Source organism: Hoplias malabaricus, chromosome 2, assembly GCF_029633855.1.
Source record: "Hoplias malabaricus isolate fHopMal1 chromosome 2, fHopMal1.hap1, whole genome shotgun sequence".
NCBI lineage: Eukaryota > Metazoa > Chordata > Actinopteri > Characiformes > Erythrinidae > Hoplias > Hoplias malabaricus.
Genome location: NC_089801.1, coordinates 63016188 through 63029645, shown reverse-complemented (window position 1 = coordinate 63029645; position 13458 = coordinate 63016188). Strand labels below are relative to the sequence as shown.

Below are 13458 nucleotides of genomic sequence, written 5' to 3'. Positions count from 1 at the left end.
TATGTATTCACTTTAGCAAATATATATGCTCATGCTATTATAGTGAAGTTCAGTAGAGTGACGTCATGACTGTACCCACCCTATCCAGAAATCTTAGCAATTGTTAAGTTAATACGTTTTAAGTTAATCATTTATTGCATTATCGTTAATCTGTAATTGATTCATTAATGTGATATACATTCTGAGGTGCATTTCTTTCTCTCGCCGCGCCCTTTTTACTCTTGGGTGTATGGAGAGAGGAGATACGAGGAGAGAAGAGATACACACTGCCTGTCTAATACTATAAGGCTGTTTATTTCTGTTGTCAGAATAAATCCTCAACGGGAAAAAAAACACAACGCAAAGTCTCTGTTTATCCGCAACCACCGGTTACATAAACACTCTTACTGTGTAGTGGATTGTAAATGTTGGTACCACAGCTTTTAGCAGTAAGTCCCTAATTCCACATGTAGTGTGAAGAACTGATGTAGTTCTCTAACAGAACTGCTGGAGGAATCCTGTTCACCAGTGAATGAAGTGTGGTATGGCTAAATGCCTAATAGTGCTGAATATTAATGTTAACATGGACTCTTGCAACTTTAAAGACCAGCAGAGGTCTTATAGGGACAAACCCACTGTAGAGTGGGTGGAACCCAGGTAGGGAGCATATTGATCTCCAGGGGAAGATAAAAAGGAGCACACCCAGATGAGTTCACTTCCACTTTGTTTAAATGAAGGCGCGGCAGGAATCGTCTGGTGTATTGCTGTCACGCAGAGCTCTCTGAACTCCAGATCCCAGAATTCATTAGACAGTCACATGACATCACACCGTTCTCAATCACCAGAGTTCTGATTTGGAACACCTGCCTATCTCTCTATTTAAGCTTCACTCACTCACCAGTCATTGCCGAGTATTGCGTGATTTATCTCCGAATACAAAGCGTTCTCTATTTACCAGTCTGTCTTGAATTCCAGTTACTTACCTTATGCTCGTCTTTCGGTTTTCGTCCCTGTCTTGCCCATTTGGATTTGTTTGCTCTCCGGTTTATGAACTCTGCCTGGCTTTTCGACTACTCTTTAGGATTATCTCGGATGTATTGTTTGTTCCCGGTGTTCGACCCTTCTGTCTGGCTTTTCGACTACTCTGCTGGTTTATCTCTGAGGTACTGTTTGTTCCTGATAATCGACCTGTGCTAGTTATTGTTAACCCCTTGTGGACTGTTGCTAATAAACTCTTTATACTGCTCGCCGCTTGTGTCTGCCTTCTGTCCAGTCGTGACAGAATACTCGGCCTAACCATGCAGACAGCGGGTTCTGAAGCCATGATTACGGCGCTAAGCAGTCAAAGCCAACTATTGGGTCAACACCAACAAACGCTGGCTAGTGTGACTCGCGCTATTGAATCTCTCGCGCAACAACAACAAAACCAGCAACAACAACTTTCGCAGGTATTAGAGAACGTGAAAGCACTTACAACTTGCTTTTCTGATAGTAGTCGTAACACTGAGCCCCTTTCAGTCCCGGTTAATGTCTCTTCGCATTATCCAGTCAGTAAGCCAGAAGTATTTGATGGTAATCCAGCTAAATGTAGTGGATTTTTGTTACAATGTTCGATATTCTTTGAGAATACATTTCCAAGTTCGGATAAATCTAAAATAACTTTTCTGATGTCACGTCTCACGGGAAAAGCACTTGAATGGGCCACTGCGGTATGGAATAATATAATGGACAAAACGTATCCTGAGTTTTTGACTATGTTTAGAGAAGTGTTTGATCACGCTAATGAGGGCCAATCCAATGGAGAGATTCTTCTGACTCTTAAACAGGGCGCTCGCACCGCAGCTGCCTATGCTCTGGAATTCAGAACTATTGCTGCAGGGAGTGGGTGGAATGAGCCAGCACTCATGAATGTTTTTCGAAATGGTCTTAACTCGGATATATTAACTGAATTAGCCTGTAGGGATGAAGGAACATCTCTGGACCAACTCATTTCCATGTCCATTCGTCTGGATCAACTTTTGAAGAAAAGACCCAAGAACACGGGTCAGGGACATCTTACCCCACGGGGTCGTTCCTTTCCTGGTTCAGAGGAACAGAAGATGCACTCGATTGTGGTTCCCGGTCCTAACTCTTCAATGGAGCCTATGCAGTGTGATGCTTTGAGATTGCCTCAAGAGGAACACCGACGACGCCTGCATAATGGATTGTGTTTGTATTGTGGAGGTTCTGATCATTTCAGACGAGACTGTCTCAAACGTCCACAGAGTAAATATACACATCCTCAAGGGAGGGCTTCACACATCAATACGGTGAGTGTACCCACAGCTAGAGTAATTTCAAGATCTTTTGTAATACCCGTCACTGTGTACTGCCAAGGAAATTCTCTTGTTGTTCCAGTTTTGATTGACTCTGGAGCCGAGGGAAACTTCCTTCATCAAACCATTGTCAACAAGTTACACATCTCGACGGAACCTTTGTGCAGACGGGTCCTGGTCCGTGCCCTAGATGGTCTTCCAATTGGAGGAGACCCCATCTCACAAGAGACTGTTCCAGTTCGACTTCAAACCAGCTGTTTGCATCTTGAGTGGATTTCCTAAATCAGACTTTCAGATTATTTTAGGATTACCCTGGTTAGAGACACATAACCCAGTTATTTCATGGAATCCGCGTGAGATCAGGTCCTGGTCCACTTATTGTAAAGACCATTGTTTAGAACTAGATCAACTTTCTGTCCACTCTACTTCTGTAGAAAGTCCTAATTCTCCTGTACACGTCCAAATTCCCACAGAGTATGCTAGGAACTTAGTTTTTAGTAAGTGTTTAGTAAGGTCAAAGCCACAAAATTACCTCCACATAGACCCTATGACTGTGCCATTGAACTTATAGAAGGAGCTTCTTTGCCCAAATCGCGTATATACCCACTTAATTTAGAGGAAGAACGAGCAATGGAAGAATATGTGAAAGAAGCCTTAGATCAGGGGTTTATTCGCCCATCTAAGTCTCCGGCAGCTTCTGGGTTCTTTTTTGTGAAGAAAAAAGATGGTGGTTTGAGACCCTGTATAGACTACCGTGCTCTTAATGATATTACGAAGAAATACGCATATCCTCTACCACTTATTCCGGTAGCATTAGAACAACTTAGAGGTGCTACAATTTTTTCGAAATTAGATCTTCGTAGTGCCTATAATCTTATCCGTATAAAGGAGGGAGACGAATGGAAGAATTTCACACACTCTGACAATGTTCTTCTTGTCCTCACTTTACTGGTCCCTCCTTATTCACGTTTAATCTAGACATAGACTAGACTCTTTCTCTTTCTCTTTAGAAATGGAAGATTATAAAAACATTAAATATTGAACAAACTGCAGTATATTATATCTTCCATTTAATCAGTGATTTTGTCCTTTTTTGCTCATCTGTCTGTAGAGGGTTTGAGTGATGTCACCTGACAACCAGCTCTATTTTTACATTTCCCTAGCATTTCCTCTGCCTCTGAACACTCAGTGGTGTTGCCAGTGGCCTCAATGGTGAACTTAGCTTGTTTCCATTTAGAAAGATCTACTCCCACTGCACCATTAGGTCCAGCATTGACTGAGATCTGTAGCTCTAGTAACGCATATGTCTCTTCATCCATCTTTCTCTTCTGTTCAGATTAAAATTGAATCCTCAACAGGTTTAATTTCATATGACTATAACTGGTTTTAAAGATAATGTGTTGCTGTGACAGGAAACTTTCTGAGTGGAATCATCTCACACTGTCAGACATGAAGAAAACACTCATAAGCTCCTCTTACACATGCACAGTAACAAATATTTTGTGACTTTACCCTGAAAAAATGTGGGTGTGAACACAAACATCCTTAACATTTGTACGATACATTACACAGACTTTATCCTGCCAGCCCCCTAACTCAGTGTCTGAGTAATATCTGAGCAAGCCAGTGTGTGAATAGAGCCGCTAATGTTCCGGAGTATCACAGTGAAATTATGTTGTTTCTTCTGCAGGTGCTGCCCCATGTCTACACCACATGGAAAGATTTGAGAAAGTGTCTGATACAGAAAATCTCCAGTTGTGCACTACATGAGTGAATGGTCAACTCTAGAAATGTCTGAATCTGAGTCTCCAGACATTTTCTATAGTTCATATGTGAAGGTAGTTTAACACTGATGTTTCTTTGCACTGAGATCACTTTCTCTGGTCAGAGAATACAGGAGCAATGTGTGCGAATTTCATTTTCAACATAGCCAGCATTGAGAAGATTGGAGATCATTTAATGAGCTCAGAAAAAAAGGCTAATCTGAACACCAGCAGTATCTTTATTGTAACAGTATCTTTTAATATTGTACAGTTCAGCAAACGCAAAACCCCTGATTATGAACTTATATAACTCATTTTAATAGCAATATGATCATAAAATAATTCCTTCTTTTTTTCAGTTTGTTCTTGGTGAGTCGGTGATGATCTGAAACTGATGTGTTAAACTGAACATTGATGTCCATTAACAAAATAATCCTCCCAAAAGCTGCTCACTGTTTTCTGTGATGCTGGTCATTGCTGGCTCCTCCTACCAGTGCTTTATGGGTTCTTTGGTGACTGTTGGTCACCACTATTGTTTAACAATCTGAAAGAAACACACACACACACACACACACACACACACACATACATAAACACACTGAATCTGATGCATAAACTCACCAAATGATTGTAGTAATATTAACATTTAAATCAATAACTCAAATATGTTTATACTAAAACAGAGTACTGAGGGAATCATTTATGAACAGAGAACAAGCCACAGAAGAGGAAGGAGAAGCTGTTCAGATGGTGGTGAAGGAGACTCCACAGTGGAGACTCTGCTGTGTCTTAAAGAGCTACTAAACAGTCCTCAGTAGAAGAGGATTGACTCACTGCTAGAGTGTCGTACTCAGGAGAGCGGGACTGAGGATCCAGAGCTGTGTACGGATCATCAGAAGGACTGGAATGGACTGTCTGTTTGAGGGAGAGACAGAATGAAGCAGAGGAGGAGACATGAAGACGTTTGAGGTGTGTAGGAGTTCTTCATGAATCTGAATGTCTGAGTGAAGTGTGTTTCTGAAGAGACTCTTACTGCGAGTGTGTGGTACACATCATCAGAGGACCTGGACATGGGGTGGAGAGCTGTGTATGTGTCGTCCTTGGTGTTAGGGTCAGACTTCTGGAGAGAGGAGGGTCAGAGAACAGAAGCAGTTCAAGTCCTCACTGACTTAAAATAGAATGAATCTGGTTTATAATGTTTAGTTTGTGATGGATTCACCTGCTGTAGGTTTACTTCATCAGTGGGATTTCCTCTTCTCTTTCTCCTGAAGAGTAGTGAGAGTTAAATAACAAACCCAACATGAATATTCTGACTGATACAAACAGAAAACTCACACAATGGAAATGTCCAAGTGAATCATGGGTAAAATAATCCATTAATATTCAGTTTCAAAGCGTTATTTTCAGAGAATGGATCAGAAAAGATATAAACACTTACTGTAAACATACAACAGCAACGATGAGAGATAAACCTCCAGCTACCACTGCAATCACTGCACAGAGAACTACCAAACCAGACCCTGTGGGCAGATAAACACTGCAGTTTAAAGAGATTAGCTTTAAGAAATGCCTTTAATGTTTTATTAACTATTTAATACCTTTTACACCGACAGACACTGCAGCTGCTGTCTGAGCTCCGTACTCATTCTGAGCCACACAGTAGTAGAATCCACTCTGTAGAGCACTGTAACTGTGTCCAGATCCAACAGGTGAGGTTTCACCTTCTTTAAACCAGGTGTAGTTCTGCACAGGTGGATTAGCATCACTGCTGCAGGTCAGAGTCACTGAACTGTTCTCCACTGTTTCACCAGAGGGACGGATGGCCACTGAAACACTCTTTGGAGGATCTACACATCAGAGAATAACAGCAGTGAGTGATCTGATCATCACAGGACACAGAGTCTGATTGAACAAATCATTATTCACTTACACAGAACATTCAGAGTCAGAGCTTCAGAGTATTTCTCTCCGTGTTCATTACTGCACTTGCACTTGTATTGTCCACTGTCCACAGAGCGGATCCTGTTCATTGTGTAGTTCTCTCCTTTTGATAAAAATGCTGTTGCTTTAAACCAGTTACACTCTGGAGGTGGATTAGCATCACTGCTGCAGGTCAGAGTCACTGAACTGTCCTCCACTGTTTCACCAGAGGGACGGATGGACACTGAGACACTCTTTGGAGGATCTAAAACCAGTGAATAGTAGTATTAAGTGACCTAAACTTCAAAATGAGATATTTATAACAGATAATGGTTAATTACACAGGTATTATAAGTGAAAATGCCCTTACACAGAATATTCAGAGTCAGAGCTGTAGAGTATTTCTCTCCATGTTCATTACTGCACTTGCACCTGTATTCTCCACTGTCCACAGAGCGGATCCTGTTCATTGTGTAGTTCTCTCCTTTTGATAAAAATGATGCTCCTTTAAACCAGTTACACTCTGGAGGTGGATTAGCATCACTGCTGCAGGTCAGAGTCACTGAACTGTCCTCCACTGTTTCACCAGAGGGACGGATGGACACCGAGACACTCTTTGGACCGTCTGGAGGTAGAGAGACACATTACACTATACACTTTCTAATATAACTTGGTTGGGCATCTACATGTGTGTTTAGGAGAAAAAAATTGTAAATCATAGTTTATCATATTATTCATTTAAACTTGGTTGTGAAATATTTAATCTTCGTCTTTGGTCGTATTATGACACTTCAGGACCCTGTACTTACATCTGACATTCAGGGTGACCTCAGGAGACTTTAGGTACATTGGACTCCGTACAGCACAGTGATATCTGTCTTTATTCCACCTGCTGACTGACTGTAGGAGGAGCTGGTCAGTTTTGGAGTATGTATATTGTCCATTTTTGTACCAGGTGAATGTTGTACCATAAGGCAGACTGCAGTAGGTTTTACATGTGAGAGTGACTTTATCTCCCTCTGTCACTGTCTCAGGAACCTCCACCTGCAGATCTGTAAAGAAGAGAAAACACACTCAGTTGTTCTCATATTAACTGAATGAACACAGCACTGATGATGGGACTATTTCTTCGTAAAAGTAAAATAAAATTGGGTGGAGCCATGGCCCTGAGTCTAGAGAAGCAACCTTGAGGCTGGAGGGTCACCAATTAACTTCCCAGGACTGGAAAGAAAAAACAAATTCACAGCTCAAGTGCCCTTGAGAATGGCGGTTCCCCCAAACTGCTCCCCGGGCACTGAGGTGGTAGGCAGCCCCCTGCTCCACTTGTGTGTGTGTGTGTTCACTGCCCCTAGTGTGTGTGTGAAGAATTGCTCACTTGTGTTCACTACCATGGATGAGTTAAATGTAGAGAAGGGATTAATATAGATGTTTCTCTTCTTAAGGAAAAGTATTTTCTGTTGTGGAAGGACAACGATTACTTCCTCTAGTAATATTTTCACAATGGCAATATTTCATTGAGCACTGTGTTCTCTTTCCTATTTCCATCAATAACAAGTAAATATCTCTGTTAAATCCATTAGAGATCATATGGTTCTTACTCTGTAGCACTGCAGGAGGTGAGACACTGAGTATTTTACAACCCCAAATCTGACAAACAATTGGAGCTCTATGAAAAATACAAATAAAAAAACCTCAGTTTATGAAATTTACTTTGAATTTTATTTAATGGAAGACAATAAAACTGCAAAATATTTTAAGTTTTTCTCTTTGAATTTACTTAATTTCATTTGTTAATATAAATCTGATCCTGTATTTCGGTCCTGCAGCACATTACAGAAAAAGTTGGGACAGGGTCAGTTTAGGGCGAGTAATGAGGTAAAATAATGATATGATTTCAAACAGGTGAAACAGACAACATTACAAAATGTCAACTTTATCATTCTAACTTTTCTGGAATATTTTGCAGGCCAGAAATGCAGGAATGGGTGTATATTCACAGAACAATTGAAGGTGACCAGACAAAACACCAAGTATCTTGGGTTCATATTGTAATTAATGAAATAAAATCAAAGCCAATGTTAAAAATCTAAGTAAATGTAAGAAGGATTTTACACACAACACTACCATTCAGTAACATTAATAAGTGTGTAATGCTGGGCAAGTCTCAGGTAAATCTCCCAGAATCACAGCTACAAATTCTCATCCTGGGGAAGCACATGTAATGTATTAGTGTGTAAATGTTGGTCCCCAGTTTTTTTAACCATTAAATTCTTTATTACTGGTGTGGTTTGAATGACTGGTGAAGTACAGTGTCTTATTTCTGCTGATGGATCTTACCTGTGACAGAGAGATCGACTCCACCGTCACCTGTCCACTTTCCTCCAGTCTGATCTGTTATAAATCTGAAGTAGTATTTCCTCTGGTCCTTTTCTGTCACATCTCTCAGTCTGAGGGTGCAGTTGTGTTGTTTATCTCCAGTGAACTGAACCCTGTCTCTGTACTCTGGGTCATTTAACAGATCAGGAGACTCTTCACCATTTACAGACAGGTCTTTGGTCCAGAAAGCTCTTTGGACTGAATGACTCCATGGATATGTGTAAGTGCAGCCCATCGTCACTGTAGACCCCTTTAGAGCACAGATAGATTGAGGTCTGTAATACACACTCCACCCACTCTGAGCAACACCTCCTGCAACACACACAATACAGAAGAATAATTACAGTGAGGGTCTCAGTCGTGCAGATTGCTGCTTTAACTAAGACTCTTCAGCTGAACTCAGTTAAAATCATGAAGTGAGAAGCTCCACAGATTTGTCAGTAATGTGGAGGAGGGGGAGGGCTGCAGAAACGAACACACTGTAGAGAACTGTTAACACTGAACACACAGTAAAACTGACCAGGGTCATATTCCAGAAACAACCTCACTCTAAAATCTAATCTTTATCTGTAACTTTACCATGAGAACTTCCATTAGGACTGAGTTTAGGACGATAGCTGTTACACAACAACAGTTTCTGAGTTCAGTCTGATCCTGACTCTAGAGAGGAACAGTGTTACAGAAGATAATGTGGATTAATACCTGCTAAATACATTAATGTAGAGATGGTGCTGAAAACTGTGAATAATGTAAACAACTGGAGAATAATCATTTAAATGTTGAGAGAATTAAATCCAAACACAGTGGAGAAATACAGCCTTTGTTCAGAGAGATCTGGAGGACACTCCCAGTGTATCCTCTGTGTCCTGCACTTACCCACAATTCACTGCACACTGTACAACACAGAGAACAGAAATCACTATCTTAGAGGAAACTGAAGTCTCCAGGTTGGAGTTTGTCTAAAAACATATTATTTATTGCTCTTAAATTTGACCAAGGCTTTGGGAAATGGAAACTGCAGCAGAGGCACTCTGTGAAACAACAGGGGGCGCTGTTACAGTGTTTCACACTTCCTGTTCAGCACACTTCAGTCTGGACATTTAAATTTTTATAGCTGTGTGAAGAACTAACTCACAGCTGTTTATTTTATTTTGTTTCTGGTAACAGACCGATCAAATGATTACTGACCTCTTTAGAGTCGAGGATTTCCAAACACGAGATAAGAGTAGGGTTTAATAAAACAGAACTGTATCAGATCTAGAGTCAGGACTAAAGACAGGACATTAACACAGCCCCAAAGGATGATATATAATAATAAACTCCTAACTGTACAGAGTGGAGATTATATCTGATGAGGAGTCACAGCTCTGACTCACCAGAGATGAAGAGGAGAAACAGCAGAGAAACAGTGAGAGACATTCTGAGTGAAACCATCAGTGAAACCTGGATGATCAGAAATGACACATTACTTTTTCAAGGCTAAGCAACATCTCTAAATCTGCAGAACCATGTTCATAGTGCAGACACAGAGCTCTGAGTTAAACACTGTTACTGCACTGAACATTAGATGTGTGTTACATAGCAGTGTTTCTACAGTTATAGAGAGAACACTTTGTGGATCCTGAAGGAAACTGCAGTGTTGCAGTAGCAGACATATTCCACATGAACAGACATAAACTAGTCTAAATAGAGGGGGTTATAGTTCTCATATCACTGCTACATTTCCTCTGTTATAAACATGCACTTCACTAACAGTGCGTCTCAGTAGATGCTTTAGAGTAGAAATGATCACAAGGGACCAATAGTCAACCTACATTTCTGAACCTAAAGACAACACAAATACTAGAGTAACTTCACTTCTCTTTCCATTAACAATGAATTAATGACTCTTTACTGATTCAAAAAGCACTGAGTCTTTTCCTACCTTCATTAAGCGTCGTTCTTCTCTTCAACCCAAAGAACAAATGCTGAGACCAAGAGCTTTATCCATTTATTCTGAGCCTAAATGCGTTTAAATTGTTGCTGAGTTGTTCTTCCTGTTTTTACTGCATTTGTCCCTCTGTATTCCAGTATAAACTAGACATAAACACTCTCCTACTCAGAGAAATGGCAGATTATTAAAAACAACCTAAATATTGAAAGAACTGTTGAATATTGTAGAATACTGAGGCAGCAGTGAGATGAACATCTTCCATGTAATCAGTGATTTTACTCCTTCTCATCTGTCTGTAGAGTTTGAGAGACTGATGAAGTTCTCTATTTTCTCACGTTGCACTTTCCTTTTCCTCTGAACACTCACGCCTCAGTGTGCAGCTGAACTTGTGGTCAGTGTGGTGATGATGTAATCTATTCTTGTCTTAAACTGCCATATAGAAGAATTTAGTTCTACTCCCACTGCTCCATAAGGTCCATCACTGACTGAGATCTGGAGCTCTAGTAACTCATCTGTCTCTTCATCCATCTTTCTCTCCTGCTCACATTTCACTTTAAACAGAGTCCTCAACATGTTTAATTTCATATGATGATAACTGGTGTTAAAGTGATGGTGTAACAGCTGTGACAGAAAGCAGATAAACCTGAGATACAGCTGGAAACTCTGAGTGGAATCGTATCACATCGTCAGACACTAAGAAAACACTCACACACTGATTATTCTTTGTACAGAGATCACGTTCTCTGGTGTGAGATTGTAAGGGGTAAATAAAATGGATTTCCAGTCTGTCAGTAAAATGTCTGAAGTGTAACACACACACAATGACTTTTATTAGTTTTATTCATATGGGACTTTTAGTTTGTATCCAGACACATGCTTCCCCCAACACTGGCTTCCCTTGTGGTAGAAGATCCTAAGATTATGTTCTGGCGCCCCCTCTAGGTCACATCCTACAATGTTAATAGAGAGGAGAAGATGGTGGCTGAATTTATTTCTCAATTAGGTTTGAACAAGGCGGTAGGAGAGAGAGAGAGAATCAAGTGCAGTTGTTTTTTTTAACAGATCAGAGAATGGTGTACAGAGCCCCATCATGGTCCCACACATTCAAAAAACTGTCAAGCTTCTTCTTTGTCTTATAAAACATAAAATCAACTATGATTCTTAGTTGAACCAAATGTTTAAAGGTCTCACAGACATCACAATCTACACCAGAGTCTGGGTTTTTCTTTCTGCTAAAATGGGTTTAAGTTTTAGCATGACCTTAAAATCAATCAACAAGCACTTTTCTTTTTTTCCTGACACTGAAGAAAAATTAAAATAAAAACACGAAGATTACAACATTCACCAAAATCATAAAAATGTGAAGTTAAAATTTTAAATAAAGTTCAGTCTAAAACAGTGTAAAACAATGAAACACTTTCTTTCAAACAGCAAAAAGGGCATAGACTTGGCATGGATGGAAGTGATGTGTCCCAAGAAATATCCAGCAATTTTCTAGTACAGACCACACCCGTAGAGGCTGAAACGGGGAGGTGAACTCAGACGTCTTTGGGGATGAGATCAGGGCGGCTTATGAATGCGTATGAAGCCGGACCCCCAAAAATTTACAAGAATGCTGGTCATTAAGTGCTACAGAATGGACAGGTTCAGGTACTCTGGTCAAGGGTTGGATTGGTGTCCTGATTGTGTGTAGGTGAATGAAGGGGTTAGTGAGTCTTTGAATGAACTACCTTTAATAAACTGGTGCATGACTCAGTGTCATGTGAGATGGGAGAGAAATAGCACGAGTAAGTTGAATGTCCTTTATTGATTATGATAACGGAAATTCTAGCATGACTGGTAATTTGAGTATTCAGATGCCACAGCGGTAAAGGGGTGATGATTGCGAAATGTGATAGAGTCAGAGTCTTAAGATGGATCGACTAATTGATCGAGTAATAATAGTATTTTAAAGTATCACCAGCTAAATGTCATTAAGCTATGGTGTAACAATAATAGTGACATTTATCTGGGGCCACCATGATAGTGCATCAGGCTGGATGCACTGGACATAGTATTGCTAAGTCCAATTTCTACTTCAGTGTAATTGATGGTGTGGATTAATAGGTGGATTAGTAGCAGCCTTGAAGTCAAGTACTACAGATGGGCAGCATTAATAAAGCAAGATGTGCTTCGTTGGCAGGGGTGCCCTGCTGGTGCCTTTCCAATGGCATAGAGGGAATTGAGAACGGAATGGTGATCTAGAGAGATGACAGATGAGGCCAATTAAGAAGCCCAAAAAGGTCAGCACCGCAGGAAACGCGAGATAGAGAGAAGGCAGTGTGTCTCACGGGAGAAAACTCTGAAAGAGAAAAATCCAAAAGGTGCTAAGGAGCTCAAGCAAGGGGGCAAGGTAGAAAGCTGACTCAAAGATAACGAAGATGCCTAGAGGGTGATGAAAAACAGGTGCCAGAGGTGGCGTCAAGTGCCTGAATGCTGGTCCAAGGTAACCTGGGGAGAGAGCATAAGCTGGAACTTAGGGGCTAGATAGCAGCGTGGCTGTGAAGATAGGAGGACAAGTTGAAGGTCCACAGCGCCTGGAGGAATCGGTGCGAACAATACCATAAGAGGCAGGGTGAGGTGCTGTTGCTAGCGCAGAAATGAAAGATAAAGGTCCTCGCTGGAAAGTTAGAAGCTGAGAGCAACAAGGCTGCATGTGAGAGGGTGAATTGAATTTGAGGTGGCGTCAAGGGCCTGAGTGCTGGGTAGGGGGGCTGGTCCAAGGCCATGCCTGAGAAGAGAGCATAAGCTGGAACTTAGGGGCTCGGAGCAGCGGTCAGGTTGAAAGCCTGCAGCTGCTGGAAGAATTAGTACGAACAGTACCATAAGAGGCAGTGTGAGGTGCAGTCGCTAGGAGAAGTTTAGCTGCAAACAGAAACAGAAGGTAAGATCCAGCAGGAGAGAGTGCATCCCGTACAGTGGATGCAGGGTACCGTTTGTTTGTGAGGGGAAGGCATAGGAATGAGCATCCACATCAGTTTCTGAGGAGAGAGTGCAAGCTGTGCAGTTGGAGGCGGGTGGCGTGGCCACAAAGCTACGGGGTTAGGAGGAAGGTCTGTGGCATGAGAGAGGAGGGCTGTAAAGGAAGAGGCAAAATGCAGCGAAACCACAAGGGGACGGGGATTAGGATGAA

The 13458-nt window shown here is 41.2% G+C and overlaps 1 long non-coding RNA gene and 1 pseudogene across 1 annotated transcript; both read right to left on the bottom strand.

Annotated features, from left to right (window-relative positions):
* Positions 1-9772, bottom strand: part of LOC136677804 (sialoadhesin-like) — an 86108-nt pseudogene extending 76336 nt beyond the window's left edge.
* Positions 4271-5180, bottom strand: LOC136686741 (uncharacterized). The gene is made up of 3 exons (XR_010800373.1): positions 5091-5180; positions 4892-4972; positions 4271-4601 (listed from the first exon to the last, which is right to left on the bottom strand). It is a non-coding gene; the product is annotated as an uncharacterized lncRNA (long non-coding RNA).
* Positions 9773-13458: the final 3686 nt, after the last annotated feature.